The 18,663-nt window shown below is 35.3% G+C and overlaps 1 pseudogene; it reads left to right on the top strand.

The window, feature by feature from the left end:
• The window catches only part of LOC139875205 (NAD-dependent protein deacylase SRT2-like), a 61,927-nt pseudogene that overhangs the window by 23,300 nt on the left and 19,964 nt on the right, over positions 1 to 18,663 (top strand).

The following is an 18,663-nucleotide window of genomic DNA, read 5'->3' as shown; positions in this document are numbered from 1 at the left end:
GGTAAGGAAGTGGTGGTTGGTATGGTTTAACATAAGGTTTATCCTTAACTGTGTTATCTTCATTAACCTTTTCAACTACCGGTTCTGTTTCCTTATCTAGTTCAGGTTGTGGTTCTTGTGGAGTAGGAATAGCTTCATCAGAAGTTACAGGTATTTCAGGTGGTTTAAGTGTAACACCACTTCTTGTGGTAATGGCTTTAGCCGTTTCATTCCGGGGGTTAGCATTTGTATCACTAGGTAAACTTCCCGGTTTTCTTTCACCTATTAACCTTGCTAGGTTACTTACTTCTTGTTCCACATTTTGAATTGAAGCTTGTTGATTTCTAAATGCTTGAGCATTTTGTTCATTAGTTTGTTTCTGAGATGTGAAAAACTGTGTTTGAGTTTCAACTAGCTTCGTCATCATATCTTCTAAATTCGGCTTTTTATCATTGGTTTGTGGTGGTTTGTTTTGAAAATTAGGTCTTTGCTGATTGTAAGTATAGTTGGATACTTGTTGATTACTAGGACCTTGTTGGTTGTTGTATGGAATATTTCGGTTGTAATTCTGGTTTTGATTGTAAATTGGTCTTGGCGGTTGATAATTATTCTGATAATTATTTCTAGGCCTTAGGTTTATGTATGAAATATTCTCTCTTTGTTCCATTGTTAGTTCAATACTAAGACAATCTTTTGTCAAATGTGGTCCTCCACACTGCTCACAACTAATTCGTATTGAGTGTATATCTTTAGTCATCTTTTCCATTCGTCTCTCGACAACATCTATCTTTGCGAAAATGGAATCTAAGTCATGGCTAGAATCGGTTCTAGCTGCTTTAGATGATCTAACGATATCTTTTTCTTGGTGCCACTCATGAGAGTGGGAAGCAGTGTTATCAATAATTTTATAAGCATCAGTTTTGGTTTTCTTCATAATAGAACCACCAGCTGCTATATCTATGTCTTTTCTTGTAGTGATGTCGCATCCTTGGTAGAATATTTGAACTATTTGACAGGTGTCTAAACCATGTTGCGGACATCCTCTTAATAACTTTCCAAATCTTGTCCACGCCTCATATAGAGTTTCATTTGGTTTCTGTGTGAACGTAACAATTTCTCCTTGAAGTCTTACGGCTTTAGATGCCGGAAAGAATTGTTTAAGAAATTTTTCAACTAAAACGTCCCATGTATCAATCGGCCCTTCAGGTAACAATTCCAACCAATCTTTGGCTTCTCCTTTTAAAGTCCAGGGAAATAACATGAGATATATCTGTTCATCTTCCACTTCTCAGATTTTAAATAGTGTACAGATCCTATTAAAGGTACGAAGATGTTCATTTGGATCTTCCTTCGGCGCACCACTAAATTGGCATTGATTAGTCACCATGTGTAGAATTTGTCCTTTGATTTCATAATCTGGTGCATTAATGTCTGGATGAGTAATTGTGTGACCTTGGCCAGTGCGTTTAGCTCTCATTCGGTCTTCCATACTTAAAGGTTCCAGATTCTCCATAATTGAATTTGTTGAATCTGAATCACTAGAGGATTCTGATTTAATGGTTCGTTCCTCAACAATCTCTGTTTGAATGATTGGTGGTTCCGGAGGAAAAATTAATGGTTCAGGATCTATGAATCGTCCCTGAATATTCTCCGGATTCTCAATTGTGAGGTCGGGTTCAAAAAATGGATTATCAGAAATTTGAATTGTAGTACTTGGTCGACTGGATGACGATTCTAAAGGAAAATCAACGGCGGTAATATTAGCTAGATGTCTTGATCTGGTTACAGGTGGTGAACGTACAAAAGGTGGTGAACGTCTTGCTCGGTGCATTCACTGAATATCCTATTAGTTTTTAAAAGGAAAGAAAAATTATATAAGTTATCCAATTAATAGACTTTTTTGATTTTGCCCACGTTTCGAATAGCCAAAAGATGCAGCAGAGGGGCAGGATTCGTTTGGTCTCAATATAATTGAGTACTGTTTGGCTCCAATAACCCGGTCCACGTACAAATCCAACTATTACTACGAACCAGAAAATTTTGATGTCTATCAATTTAACCACTTAAAATAAATTTTCGTAATTTTAAGAAATTTAGATAAGAAGTAGAATAAAAATCTATGTCCTAAAACTAGAATTGCGAGAAATAAGAAAGAAAAAGAGCGCGTCGAAAAAGGTCGAAAAAGAAAAGGGTTGAAAAATAAAAGGCGTCGAAAAATAAGAAAGAAAAAGAGTGACTATAAAACTTTAAAAATACTCGACTAACCCAACATTCTTACTATCACTAACTTAAAATTAAAATTTCTAATTGAGATTACTAATTGGAGTGATAATTGATACATAGGTAAAAGGCGTCGAAAAATAAAAATAAGAAAGTATCGCGTTAAAACTTAAAAAGGAACTAAAAACTAAAAACTAAAAGTTGCGTCTAAAAATATTAAAGCTTACAAGTAAAACTATATCCCAAATAGCAATATCTTAAAAAGGTACTAAAACTTAAAAAGGCGTCGCAAAATTCTAAAGCACCTAAATTTTAGTCTAAAGAAAAAGCACTTAAGAAATTTTACGGCAAAGCCTAAAAATCTAGAAATAAAAATAACTATGGCAAAAACTAAGTCTTAAAACTAAATACGAACGAAAAATACAAAAAAATTATGCTAAAACAAATAAAAAGGGACAAAATATAAAAATATACTAAAAGTTGTAAAAAGTACAATTTTTTTATAAAAATATTATTTTTATATTATTTATTTTATACTTTATAAAAGTATTAATTTTTATATATTAATAAAACTAATTAAACTTAATATTACAAATTAATTAAAACTTAAATTAAATACTAAATTAATTAAATATTTAACCCTAAATACAATTTAATTAATAATAATAAATAATACTCCGTAATTAATGCAGATTAGGGTTTCTGTGTGACCCGTGTTAGACGGCTCCGCGAGTCGCGGTTGAACCAGTTCAATACCTCCGCAAGTCGCGGAGGTTGCAGGTCCAAAAGAGGTGCAGGTCAAATTCGACAGGTCAGTTTTTTTTTTCTGTTTTTTCTTTAATTAATATATTTATATAAATTTAATAAAACTTATATTTTAAAAACTAAAATAAAAATAAAGATACTTTATAATTTTATAAAAAATCTTAGAAATAGATTTATATATATATTTTTTTTCGTTCGGTTTTTTTTATATTTTAAATAAAAACAAAATATTTAAATAAGACTTATATTTTTATAAAATAAAAATAAAGAAACTTTATAAAACTTAAATATTTAACAAACTCTTAAAAATATTTATATTTTTCTTTTTCTTTTTATATTTTCGAATATTTAAAACCTATTTTTACAAAAGTGTATTTTTATAAAAGTAAACTAAAAATAAAAATCTTTTTTTATAGCGTTGCGCTTCCGGCTTTTAAGCTAGATTTTAAGTCTTCCCCGGCAGCGGCGCCAAAAATACTTGATGTTATGCGAGGTGTATATAAAATAGCTTTATTTTTACAACTAAATACTATTAAATACGATACAATTTTATACAAAATATTTATTTATTTATAGAATTGATATACTTAAACCTTGCTACAACACTTATAGGCAGTGTACCTAATCGTACAGTAGTGTAGTTTTTAGTAAGTCCGGTTCGTTCCACAGGGAAAAATCTTTAAACAAAGCTTAACGCTATATTAGTTTTATTTTATAAAAATACAAATATATATAAGTAATATTATTATTATAAAGGTGGGTTTTTACCGTTTAATGACCGGTTTGTCGATTTTTAAAACTTTAGTCGCAGTTAAAACCTAATGTAAAATATTAAAAATAAATATAACTTAATTTAAAGCGTAAAGTAAATAACGATAATGAAATTGCGATAAATAAAAGTGCGATGAAATAAAATACAATAATTAAAAAGTGCGTTAATTAAAAGTGCAATTAAATACAAAAACAATAAATAAAAGTGCGATAATTAGAAGTGCAATTAAATATAAAATAAAGGAAATTAAATATGAAATAAAATAATTATGCTTATTTAAACTTCTGTAATCATGATGTTTGACGTGTTGATTTTAGTTTTATTCCCATGGGTTAATTGTCCTTTGTCCTGGATTATTTAATATGTCCGTCTGGTTTTTGTCCATAACAGTCCATCAGTCATAAATATAAAGTGCGAGTGTCCTCGTCAAATTATCCTTATACCTGAAGTTAAATATTCCAACTAATTGGGGACATAAACTGTAACAAGATTTTAATACATTGTTTAATAATTACACCAGGTTATCGACTGCGTGTAACCCAAGGTTTTAATACTTTGTTAACAATTATGCCAAGTGTCCTTGTACATAATTTCACCCCTGTTTTAATAATTCCATAGACTATTAATTCATTCCCGTTTCCAGTTAAATGAACGATTATTCGTACATATAAATACCCCGCCCATCGTGTCCGATCGAGTGTATATGGTTATTTATGGGTACGAACAATTGTAAATCTTTACATTAAAATTAACAAACTATCATTTAGTTAAACAAATATAAAGCCCATTAATAGCCCATAGTCTAATTTCCACAAGTGTCGTTCTTTTGTCCAAACCCCAATTATGAAGAATGTTAGTCTAATTTCCACAAATCCTATCGAGATACGCCTCGTCAACACTACTAGGTGCACGTAACACATCATGAAGAATGTTAGGTCTGGGCCCATACTGAAGAAAAAAGGATGAAAATGCAAACCACAGAAGACAAGAAAATCGCTTCTCTGTAATTTACAAAGCAAGTACTCTCGAAGGTGGGAAGAATAAAATGAAGAGAAACGCTCCTTTTTATAGGAAAAAGTCCCGCGTGGGACCCATCCAACTCAAAAAGGTGCGTTGGAACACGAGAAGTACTATGATTAAGACAGCATGCAACGCGCATTTATTGCACGTCAAATCACGTGAGCGGGTCACAATAATTTAAAGTTTGGCAACACAACTGTCCCAGCTGACCTTACCAAACTGGGGGACTTGAGGATACGCATAATGATCCGTCTCAAAATAGGCAAGCATCTGGGCAAAAATCACACCCGGCACTACGAGTCCCGGGTTGCCAACTCCTTTTCTCGTCATCCGTCTGACGTCTTCCCGGATACTCCTCCATGACGGACAAATGGCAAGGCTAAGAACCTGGATGAGAAACACGTAACCGGCACCTTACAACTGATCAAGATAATCGTAACTAGGCATCGCAAGACCAGTCATCATAATCGTGACCGTCAAGAAACACTTAGAACGTGTCTAGGCGAAACCTACCCGGCTGGACCGAGAACATCGTAATGCTATAACCGGAACCAACTCACCGACACCATCGTCTCGGTCTACTAAACCGACATAAAGACACTCTCGGGACAAGCACGTTGTCTCGAAACAAGAGTGCGTCACCACAGAGTAGGCACCTCGTCCCGGAATGACCACTTGATCACGGAACAAGCACGCGGGCAAGTCGCGTGCCACGTCAGCCTGCAAATTTAGGGAAGTTCGTTAGAATCTGTTATTCCCCACGAAAGGGACAGGTGCTACGTCACCCCTCGGGATTGACAAAGTTTGTTACAACCATGAAAGGACATGTGCCACGTCATCATTCCCTCCACAACATCTATAAATACACAAGTGAAATCATTCATTTAAAAAAGACACTGGATGCATAAACGTTACTCTGCCAAAATCAATTACGATAACGTCACTCCAGTCGTTAGCTTAATTCCGATCGGTGCTCCGATCATCATCCGAGTTAACCCACCTTAAGATATTAACTTATTCGATTCTGATCGAATAAGGTTAATCTACTTGATTGTTTTACGCCCTTGAAATCCAGATTCCAAATCGGGGTTCACACAATTATTGGAGTTAAAACAATCAACTTACTCCTTTTCCCAAATTAAGCACTCAAACCCGAAATCTCATCAACCATTACGATTTTGGTTTGATCACGAACGTTACTATGTTTTGGTATTTTTATAGTTTTTTTTTTGTTTAATTGAGAAATGTACATGAATTGCACGAGTGGACGATTAACGCAAGACTAGGATCGGCCTGTTCTTAAAAAGGATTAATTGGGGAGCTTTACAACAGTGCCTGCATGAGAATAACTATTATGGACGTTACAAATTAATAAGGGTGTATACGTTGAATGCAGTTGGCAGCAGCAATAGAAAGTCTGGGTTATGACAGCAGCAATTTAGATAAGAGTTTTGGGATGAAGCAAAGACCCGATGGTGATATTGAAATCCATGAAATATTATGGGAAGGAGATTTCCACATACTGACATGCTCAAAATGTGACTGAATTCTTGAACCCGATGTAACTCAATTCTAGTAACTAGTATTAATACATGGAATCCGTTTTTACTACCACTAATTGACTAATTGGCTTAAGGTGTCTCTTTTTGAAGGTTGTGTTTTTTAGTGATAATGTACGTACCAAAAGATAGAGTGATTGTAGCTATGGAAGCTGCTGCAGGGTGTGATGCTTTCCTCGTTCTTGGTTCATCCGTTATGACAATGTCCGCTTTCTGACTTGTCAGGTACAAATGTGGTTGGAGCAATTATACAGAGCTGCTCATGATGCTGGTGCTGTTATAACAATTATAAATATTGGCAAAACTCGAGCTGATGATATTGAAGATTTTAAAACTAACGCGAGACTGGGAGAGATCCGTTGTGCCTGAAAACCATTTGAATGTAAGTTTAGATTTACCTGAATCATGATTCCAGTTGGGTGTTACTGCAGATATTACCACGGGTTCTAAACACCACATCGCTCAGTGTTCCTGTTTTTTAAGACTAGACACAAGACAATACGTACTAATTGTTTGTTGTGTGGTTGGAACCTAAAATTAATTAATACGTGATGCTGACTTCATCGACTTCTCCTAATGGGTTAGTGCAAATATTGAGATCCTACTGTTGGCATGCTGTTATGGGACAAGGTATCTGTGCCACATGTTCTTGTTTGTTAAAACTGATATATGTGCGTGTAGTAAAGTTATTTTCCATTCACAATAAATATGCAAAGATAAATTAATGTTTGTATAAGCACTATTTGGAAATGGGTATATTGTATTCAATCAATCAATACCCAACCGTAAAATTGTTTTTGGACCATTTCTAACCCTTGGTAGTGATATCACGGTCAGTTGTGCACTTTTAAGCCAAAAAGTGCAATCTGATTTGGCAACGTCAATTTCTGACATTTTTTAACCCCATATGTCAGTTTTGTTTTTCAAATATTGGATAGAGTGATGTGGTAAAATCAGATTGAAAATGGGTGGGAAAAAATTAATTAATAATAAAAATATAATTAATGAAAATTTTTGATTGGTTGGGAGAAAACAAACGCACCTTCACATTTGTGCCACTTGGTGACGGATGGATACAAAACTAACTGACGCTCCATTAGGGGCCGTCAGTTTTCGTCAATTTTTAACACATCATCTGACGAGGGGGAAACTAACGGAGGGTTGGTAAAGGTCTTATAACACTACAGTTACAATAACAAGAATATCCAAACATTACGCTATAGATGTGATATGTATATTTTATCCAGACAAATCAATCTGTGAATTTTCTTTTTCCAAAGATGCTTGTTACACAACTATTGTGTAAGGAACACTTGATCTAGTTTTTATTCTAGCTGCTCACAAAGTATAAATAAATACCAGGAGGGTTACCGGTTTTATAGTACCACTCTGCGAGTTAATGAAAACCCATAACATATATGATGCATACAATCAGAATACAACTAAATTATAAAGTAACTTAAAGTTATTAGTGGATTGAAGTTACGGATCCAAGTAGTGAAGCTCTGCTTTCGAGGAACCTCGTGGGAACCGCATAACATCCTTAGAGAAGTTGTACCTTTCCTGAACATCAACAGTTGCACGTGGTCGGATTGATATTTTTTCAAGAGTGGGAGAATGTTCAAGTAAAAGCTTTATAAATAGCAACAAGGATCTTGATCTTTCTACATCCATTATATTTATAATTTTCAAGCAGTTCAATGTCTGGTCCAAACAGTCAGAAGCTTCCAAATAAGTTATTGTTGGTTTCATATCCAAATACACGTTTGGAAGATCCTGGAAATACATTAAAAGTGAGACTGACTGTGTATAAAAGGAACCCACATTAAATTACTATATATGCACACACAACACAAAAACACAAGAGAAACGTTTAGCACTCTTTACCTGATTGTACACATCAAGTCGTCTCAAGTTAGGTGACTTCCGAAGGATACATAAAACACCTTGAAGTTGGTACAAATCACCAAATTTTAAGTCTCGTAAGTAGAGAAGCTTTAAACTATTAGTTGGGTGTGGAAGCCACTTGGGAATATTTTCCGCAATGGAAAACTGTGAGGGTGAAAGTAAGATTATAAGTTAACAAAGAAGATATGGTTGGAAGATGATACGAAATAATATATGAGAACTAACTATACACAAGAGTTGAATGGTAAAGTTCACTTGCTCAAACGCAAAATGATGAAGAGCAAAATATAAATATTAGAATTTACGGTTAAGGCTATTCAAGGGCCATATACTTTTTATTTTGTCCCGATGTAGTCCATATACCCAAAAAATACTATTATAGGCCATAAACTTTAAAAAAATGTGTTAATGTAAACCGTTGACCTGATAAATAAGGTTGATCGATTTTGTAGGTTGATTTTCAAAAAAGTATAATTTTTTTTGTTCCAATGTAAGCTTTATACAAAAAAAAAAAGTACTAATGTAGTTCACATACTTTCAAAAAGTGTATCGATGTAGGTCACATATTTTCCGTATCGATGTAAACAAAAGGTGACCTGTTTAGCCGGTAACAAGTTACCTTTTGTTTACATCGATACACTTTTTCAAAGTTTATGGCCTATAATAGTATTTTTTTGGGTATATGGACTACATCGGGAAAAAACAAAAAGTATATGGCCCTTGAGTAGCCTTAACCCTAGAATTTAAAATTCAACTCGTACCTGGAGAAAATACCCGTCGATAACAAAATACCCAACACATGGCATATTACTTAACAAGCTTGCCAAATTAACTCTCTCAACTCCCTGAATAGGTTTTTTGATAAATATACCAAACTCACTAAGACATTTACTATGCAACGAGTGGAGCAAAGTTGCATCGGGGCAACTCCTGATCAATAACTGAAACAACTTTGTAGACTTGATCTTGAAATTGTAAACATTGGTGCATTCAAACAATTGCAACATCTTGAGCTGTGGTAAGTTGATAATAGTTCCATGTAAGTTAGCCCCAAATTCAATATTACTAAGCCTAAGTTTTTCGAGATATAGAAATCCTTGAAACTCAAGTGGTGGCTTAATGATACAGTTGTCAAGTTCTAGGATTCTCAATTCTAGACAATGAAATAAATAATATGGAAGTTGATAACGTTGGTTTGAATTTGTAAGGATGAGTTCTCTAACACCATCTCTTGACAATGATGAAATCCATTGATTGACTTCTTGGAAACTATCAAGAAACATGTATGGTATGTGAAGATGTAACTTTAAGCGAGGACCCTTGAGATAGTTAAAGATATAGTTTGTGATCCTAATAAATCCATTATGACCAAAACTTCCATTTTTTGCAAACTTTTCTGAGAAATGTTTATCAAGAACCAATGACCTAATTGAGGTCCATCTGTACCTCCATTTTTTTGACAGGACATGTGTCCTCACCGCATCTACAACAGGTAGCTTCTCTAAAATCGAGTCTATCAAATTCTCTACCAAATTACCGATTCTATCCATTTCAGTACAAGTTACAAACCTCCTCTTAGCATTGTTATCTGTCATTACATTCAAGAAAACAAAGACTGGTTTATTTAATTACTATGATACTCTTTATTTTTATTTTTATTAATTTGTTTTTCCTTCAATCAAAATCGATAAAGATTTCCACAACCAAGATGCGCAAAATGTGATGTAGTTCTTAGGCCGATGTTATATCAATTTACTTATGAATGGAAGTTAGATCAATTTTCTTATAAATGGGTCGATTTGGGCTATGATATATCTCTCAATGGGTCAAAAGGTAAAATAGAAAAACTGCTTGATAAACAACAGATCTAATGAACTGAAAGTTTCCCAATGTGTATCTTCGATCCATAAAACCTCCCAAATCATTTCTATCAAAGTTTTAGTTTATTATCAAAGTAGTATATATATGTATTTGATAATCATATTTGATACACTAGTTATTTGTATAAAAGTTTGGACGAGAAGTGTTTCTGGTCAACGCAACCTCACATGTATCTAGTTAACAAACCAATCATTAACTAACCTGCCCATTTTACCACCTATGGTTTCATAAAGGGACTTATCTTTTTTAGTAGTTGTCAAATATTTTTCTGTTGTGCTTATGTTACTTTCATGTCATCTCCCAATAAGTAACATCATTAATGTTTCCTGTTTGATATTAAGATTTGTGCAGCCCATATGGAGCTTACAGTACTGGTTTCAAGCCAATTACTCATCAGGTAATCTGAATACACTTAGTTGATACTATATGCATTTTTCTATTTGTTGATTAGTCGTCTTTATAATGCTTAAAGTTCAAAAGGTGAATAGCTAAAGCAATCTATTCATACTTGCTGCTTTATTCTTTAGGGATTCTAATAAGTATCTAAGTTAATATTCGGTCTCTTGAATATGTTTAGAGTAAATCGCTAACTAGGTTATAACAATCTCAAATAACTCAAATTGCTAAACCAGAATGAACGAATTCAACTGGAATAAACAATGAATGTGTGACAGCATTAAATTGAAGAAAATAAAAAGTCGAATAGAAATTACAACATGAATCATGTTTTTCACACATAAGTACGTTTATTTGAATATCATTAAATCGTATTATGAGGGAGAAATAAACTTACCGATATTCAAAATAAAAGATGAATCCATTGGAGTACCGATTAGAGTTTAGCGCCGAAACTTGCAGTCCCTCTCGTTTTAAGTTTTGTCAGACTTTCAGGTTTATAGGGTTTAGGTCACTGTGGCTTAAGTAAACATACCTCGAATTTGGAAAAACCGGTGACTGAATCTGAGGTATGGAATGCGATTAAAGGGTGCGGAAGCTCCAAAGCTCCCGGACCCGATGGTTTCAATTTTCATTTTTTCAAAAAATATTGGAATGAGATAAAATCTGATCTAATGGAAGCTATTCAATTTTTTTGGCGAAATGGTGAATTTTCGAGAGGATGTAATGCGTCGTTTATTACTTTGGTTCCAAAAAAAACGGATCCACTATGTTTGTCCGATTACCGGCCGATAAGTTTAATTGGCGGGTAATACAAAATTATTGCAAAGCTACTCTCAAATCGTCTTCGGAATGTAATCCCAAATCTTGTTGGCTTCGAGCAAAGTGCCTTTTGAGAAACATACTCGATGGCGCGTTAATTGCGAATGAAACAATCGAGTACTTGAAACATAAACGCATAAAAAGCTTAATTTTTAAAGTTGACTTCGAGAAAGCGTTTGACTGTTTAAGTTGGGATTTTCTATTAGAAATAATGGAAATCATGGGTTTTGGTTTAAAGTGGAGGAATTGGATCCATGCATGTCTCAAGTCGGCTTCTATCTCAGTATTGGTTAATGGCTCCCCCACCAGCGAGTTTTCACTAAAAAGAGGTGTAAGACAAGGTGACCCTCTATCACCTTTCCTTTTCATTTTAGCGGCCGAAGGTTTGAATGTATTAACAAAGATGGCGTTAAATAATAATCTGTTCTCGGGAGTCGAAATAGGTAATGATAGAATTCCAATCTCTCACCTCCAATACGCTGATGACACAATTTTTTTTGGGACTTGGAGTGAGCGTAATATTCGTAATCTCATTAAAATCCTCAAATGTTTCGAGTTAACTTCGGGGTTAAAGGTAAACTACAATAAGAGCAGTTTGTTCGGGTTATGTGTTGGTACTAGCGAAGTTGAACATGCTGCAAATTTGTTCAACTGTAGCATTGGCTCGTTACCGTTTACTTACCTCGGGCTTCCAGTTGGTGCAAAAATGAATAAAGCGGCTAGTTGGAAACCGGTCATTGAGAAATTTAAAAAGAGATTGTCGGATTGGAAAGCACGAACGATGTCATTTGGAGGTCGGTTGACTCTTGTGAAATCGGTACTAAATAGCCTTCCGTTGTATTACTTCTCACTCAAAAATTTCGTGAGTAAAATGGGATGAAACCCTTCTTCATTACAATAAAGGAGGGTTGAATTTGGGATCATTAAAATGTAAAAATATGGCGTTAATCGGCAAGTGGTGGTGGAGGTTTAAAACCGAATCCACTTCCTTGTGGGTTAAGGTCATCAAAAGCATATATGGGATTTCGGGCGGCTGTGATTCAGGTGGGTTTTTATCCTCATGTTCGACGGTTTGGTCTAATATTATCAAAACAGGAGGAAGCATTGACGATTCTGGAATTTCTTTCCGGAACTCTTTTTCTAGACAGGTTGGAGATGGTGCAACTACGTCTTTTTGGAACGATGTGTGGCTAGGTAACTCTAGCTTGAAGAGAAGATTCGGTAGATTAGCAAGGCTAGATAAAAATGGCGATGCTTCGGTGCAGCAAAGGGTTACATGTAATGGGTCGAAATGTGCAGGTTCATGGGAATGGCTTCGGGAACCGAATGGCAGGTCTTTGGACGAGCTGAATAATCTTAATATGCTGCTTGATTCGGCTGCTATATGTCCGGAAAAAAGTGACTCGTGGCGATGGTTATTAAACTCCAATGGTAACTTCTCAACAAACACTCTGTCGAATTTACTTTGCGATAAGATGTTCACTCCAGGTCCAAACACCACCGAAACTTTAAGAAACAACTTTCTCCCAAAAAAAGTAGAGGTCTTTGTTTGGCGTGCTCGGAAAAGGAAAATCCCCGTCCTAACTGAACTTGATAAAAGGGGTGTTGATCTACACTCCGTTCGTTGTCCAATTTGTGATGACGATGTGGAGTCGGTAGATCACTCTCTTTTGTTTTGTAAACAAGCATACGAGATTTGGTTAAGAGTCTATAATTGGGGGGGATTTAATGGGGTGACAAACTTGAGTATTGGAGAAGCTTTTCGTGGTACTTCAAGCATTCCGATGACACCATTAGGTGCGAAGATTTGGCAAGTAGTCGAGTGGACGTGTGCGTATTTAATATGGAAGAACCGGAACCAAAAGACATTTAAAAACAAGTGTTGGACTACACCGGTTGCACTATGTGAAATCCAAATAAAAAACTTTGACTGGATCGCGAAACGGTGCAAAAATGTTGATATAGATTGGCATAATTGGCTAAGCAACCCACAAGCTTTTGTAATATAATCATATATTGTTTAGGTAGGATACTATCTTAGCATCCTAGCTCGTATATGTTAGTTGAGATATGTGTAACTAATCGAGATATTCTGTGCAAGATGGGCTGCTGCTAAATCACTTGGCTGCTCCTCTTGTTCTTGTTCTTTTACTTATTCTAATATATTGATGCTTTTAAAAAAAAAAAATACCTCGAATTTTAACCGAAACTTTTTATTTGGAGAATAGGTCCTTGTTCAATTAAAATTAGTACGGAGTTCAATACTCTTTAGTTAAACTTTAATTAATTAATAATTTAATTAAGTAAATAATTTGTCTTTCTTTCAATTGAAGTCGATGATCTTTCCACGTACCAAGATGCTCAAGTGTGATAGACTTCTTAAACCGATGTAAACCTATCATTTAGCATTGCGCTATCTAAGAATTTAAACAACATAATGAAAACTAACTAAGTGTGAGTGGTTGGTATCTCGATGATGTTGACATCAACAACGACGACGCCTTTAAGGTAGTACAATGTGTGTTGCCATATAAGGAATTACAATACCAATTTTTATCGAGTAGTATTTTGTTTGTGGAAGTTGATCTTTTTTTTGCCAAAAATAACGAAAACTTCTATAAAATCGAAAACGTTTTCTAAAAGAAAACGTCTTTAACCAAATATACAAAAGATGACCTGATGAGGCTCGTACTTAAAAAGCAGCATAGAAACTAACTATCTATACCGAGTCTCATCTACATTAAGGCAAACCAAACTACCCCAGAAGGAGAATTGAAACAAAAAACATAAAAAAAACATCAAACTAACATCCAACAGTAGACCTTACGGAAAAATGACAAAACGTAACAAGCATCGAATCTTCGACCTTTTTAAACTTGCCATGTAAAATCTCTCGACCGATATTTTCCGGAAGAGTTCTCGATCTTAAAGGAGAGAGCATAAGAAGATCAATCACCAATCAAAGTATCGGAAGAAGGAGGGGAAAAACCACAGTTAGCCAAGTTTTGGAAGGCATCTATATTCGAAGTTCATAAAATTCGCACCCGACGATCCAACCTGGTTACCATCTTGAGGAACCATAACAAATTTTAGATTGCTTCTCCGTAAACCAAATCTTCGTTATAATCCTTGAGTTTTAAAGATCGCAAGGTATGTATCTCTTTCTCCTACTTTCATGTCTTCAAATTAGCGCCACTAATTTGAACTTTTGATAAATGCCTATTAAAGACATGCCAAAATTTATAAAATCATTCACACGAGGGCACCTCACAGTCGCAATATATTCTCCCGCTTCGCCCAATCAAAATCAGGGTAGGCTTTTCTTCGTTCTTGTCTTCATTGTGTAAACCCAAAGATACTTCCTTCTCCATCTTCTTCTCCGTTCTTTTTTTTAATGATTTGACGAAAGTGGAATTTGCAGCAAAAGAGCTCGAACCAACATCAAACAATATACGTTGATTGCAGTGGGCAGCAGCAATAGAAAGTCTGGGTTATGACAGCAGCAATTCAGATAAGAGTTTTGGGATGAAGCAAAGACCCGATGGTGATATTGAAATCCATGAAAATTTCTGAAAAGAAGATTTCCACATACCGACGTGCTCAAAATGTGACTGAATTCTTAAACCCGATGTAACTCAATTCTAGTAACTAGTATAAATGTTGGCAAAACTCGAGCTGTTCATATTGCAGATTTTAAAATTAACGCGAGACTGTGAGAGGTCTGTTGTGCCTGAAAACCATTTGAATGTAAGTTTAGATTTACCTGAATCTCATGCTGTTACTGCAGATATTACCACGGGTTCAAAACACCACATCGCTCTGTGTTCCTATTTTTTAAGACTACAAACAAGACAATACGTACTAATTGTTTGTTGTGTGGTTGGAACCTAAAATTAATTAATCTATGATGCTGACTTCATCGACTTCTCCTAATGGGTTACTGAAAATATTGAGATCCTACTGTTGGCATGCTGTATGGTACAATGTATCTGTGCCACATGTTCTTGTTTGTTAAAACTGATATATGTGCGTGTAGTAAAGTTATTTTTCGTTCACAGTAAATATGCAAAGATAAATTAATGTTTGTATAAGCACTATTTGGAAATGGGTATATTTTATTCAATCAAATCAATACCCAATCGTAAAATTGTTGTGGGATAATCACTTTTTTGCCCATTTTTTCACCCTTTTTTGCCTCAGAGCCCAAAAAAAAAAAAATTGCCAGAATGCGTGTGCAAGTCGCAAGAAACCTTGCGACCAGACCCGCGCAAGGCACAAGTTTGCGACCTTATCTGATCAGAACTGGATTTTCTGGATAAGATTTCGTCAGATTTCCTAGATTTTTTCGGATAAGATTATATCAGTAAATAAAGAATGGCCGTGGAAGAATTCATACACACTCTCATATTCCATTATTTCAAATTCATTTCAGAGATTATTGGCATCAAAAGGTACACATTTAAGCATTTTTGCAATTATTTTAATGTTAATGAATTGTCGTAATGATGATAAATTTGTTGTTCATCTATGTTGTGGGGGTTCTTTCCAGTTTATTAACAACATTCCCATATATTTTCCCCTAGATTGTTTTAGAATTCAGTTAAAACTCCCAATTGCACCCGAAAAACCCATGAATCGAAGAATATTGTTGAAAAATGTTCTTAATAAGCTTAATATGCCACTCAATGCACCAGTTTCAATGAGATATTTGGTAGATAATCATGTTTTTGATATTACGGATGATTATGAAGACTTTCATGAGTTTATACAATACGCAATCGCAAACGCCCCTATTGATATTTATATTGTCGAGAGAGTACGAACGCACCAGCTTCAACGAAACCCAGAAACACACGAGCTACAACCAAACCCAGAAACACACCACCCACAACCAAACCCAAAAATACACTGCCCACAACCAAACCAAGATACACACCATCACCAACAAAACCTAGAAACACACCTTCTAGAACCACCTCCAAACGTCTATAATAACAATTTAGAAGAGGATCTACCTGAAACACCACCTCCAAACACAGAAGAGTTTGATTTTTTTTAACCATGGTGTTGAGAACATATGTAAAATTAAAAAAAACAGACCACCCGTTTGAATCTGTTGTCGCATCTAGTAATTCTGATGACGCAAAAGACGGAGAAGATGAAGATGAAGATGAAGAAGAAAAGCAAGATTTATTCTGGAATATGCCACGTCTTTTGAGTCAACAAGAGGAAGAGCCTGAATTTACCACACAAATACCAATCACGTATCAGGTATCTTATTTAATTAGTGTTCGTCAGACGTTTTTGAATAAGGATGACTTTTTAAACAATCTGTTTAGAAAATGCCTTGAAGAAAACTTCCAAATCAAGTCGGTAAAGTCAGAAAAATCTCGATACACAGCTAAATGTGTGTTGCCAAACTGCGATTGGAGATGTAGTGCTTACAAAATAAGACACACTGAGAACTTTATGGTTAAAAAATTGCATAACGTACACACTTGTTCACGCACACAAATTATGGGAAACAATAAACATGCAAGCAAAAAAGTGTTGGGTAGTATTCTTATGGATTCATTCAAATCTGCAAATCGAGAATATAAACCGAAAGATATACGTGACGATATAGGCAACCGGTTTGGTGTGAGCATATCTTACAATCAAGTATGGAGGGCCAAATGGCATACATTACAAATGCTTCATGGCAGTAGTGATGACTCGTTCCGAATGCTTCCAATTTACCTATATAACATCATGATCTACAATCAGGGAAGCGTAACTAATGTGATCACTAACAAGGAAAATAAATTTCTGATGTGTTACTATTCTCTTGGCGTAGTTGTAAGTATTAAAATAATTATTGCTTTTATTTATCATTTTGTAGATGGCAAGGTAAAACACATATATTAGTGTTTCTGTTTAGGCACAAGGTAAAACTTGCGCCCTTGCGTATGCGTTGCAACCATACGCAAGTTTTGCCTTGCGCCCTAGCGTAAAGGTTGCAAACATACGCAAGGTATCACTTGCGCCTTTGCATAAAGGTTGCGACCATTCGCAAGGTACTCCATGCGTCTTCCAAACCATGCGCAAGGGCGTAAGGGAACTTGTGTATAGTGTGCAACCATACGCAAGAACCCCTTTGCGTCCTTGCATCTTTCATTTTTTTATTCGTTTTGTAAATCTACCATACAGGTTCGATCATTTGTTCAATGTTGTTGTCCAATAATCATTGTCGATGTTGCGCATTTGAAGTCAGGGTATTTGGGGACTAATTTAGTCGCTGTCGCAATGGATGGTAATAATAGAATTTTGCTATTGGCATATGGAATTGGTGAAGGCGAGACAAACGAGGTTTGGTCATGATTTTTTGGAAACCTAAGAGATCATTTAATGCTTTGTGGTATGGGTGATCGTATGTCAGAGCTTACTTTTATATCTGATCGTGCCCCTTCAATAGCACATGAAATTTCAAATGTCTTTCCCGAAGCATTTCATGGTTTTTGCGCACGTCATTTATTCATGAACGTCAAGGAAAAATCCATCAAATTAAAGTATTTCGAATGACACTATTGGAAAATGGTTAAGGCTTACCGTGCGTCGGATTTTCAGGATCATCTTAGTGTATTTCAAAGAAGATTGAAAGTGACTTACAAATATCTACAAGACGTTGGTTTCCAGAAATTTTGCAGAAATAGAGCTGAACATGTTAGGTTTTCATATCTTACTAGCAACAGTGTAGAGTCTATCAACGCACTAAGTAAACATGCTCGAAAATTACCTGTTTGCATGTTATTAAAATTTTTCCATGCTTCAGTACAAGATTGGTATTTCAAAAATCGCAACACATCAGTTAGTGTTACTTCCATGGTTACTCCATATGCTGAACGTAAACTAGCCAAAAGGACGAAAAAATCTAGAAGGTCTCAAGCAATCCCATCGACAAACAATCTAATAGAAGTTCGTGATGGACGAAAAAATGGGATGGTTAATCTAGAAGATAGAGTGTGTTCATGTGGCCAGTGGCAATTATCGGGCATACCATGCGGAAATGTTATTGCAGCAGCACGACGCTTAGAAGTAGAGGATGTTACTTGTTATGTATCACGTTGGTTAACGACCAAAACTTATATAAATATGTATGTGGAACATATCCTATCTTTACCCCATTGGTCAGAATGGTCACATCCTGGGCCCGACGTTTTACAAATTGTAAACCCCCCCAATCCAGTGAAAAGAAAACCTAGACGCCCAAAAAGTACAAATCGTTAACCTTCACAAGGTGAAGAAACTTCCAAAACAGTAAGAACATGTACTCGTTGCAAAGAACCAGGTCATTGTAGGAAT

Source organism: Rutidosis leptorrhynchoides, chromosome 11 (genome assembly GCF_046630445.1).
Source record: "Rutidosis leptorrhynchoides isolate AG116_Rl617_1_P2 chromosome 11, CSIRO_AGI_Rlap_v1, whole genome shotgun sequence".
NCBI lineage: Eukaryota > Viridiplantae > Streptophyta > Magnoliopsida > Asterales > Asteraceae > Rutidosis > Rutidosis leptorrhynchoides.
This window is presented reverse-complemented; position numbering and strand designations above follow the sequence as displayed.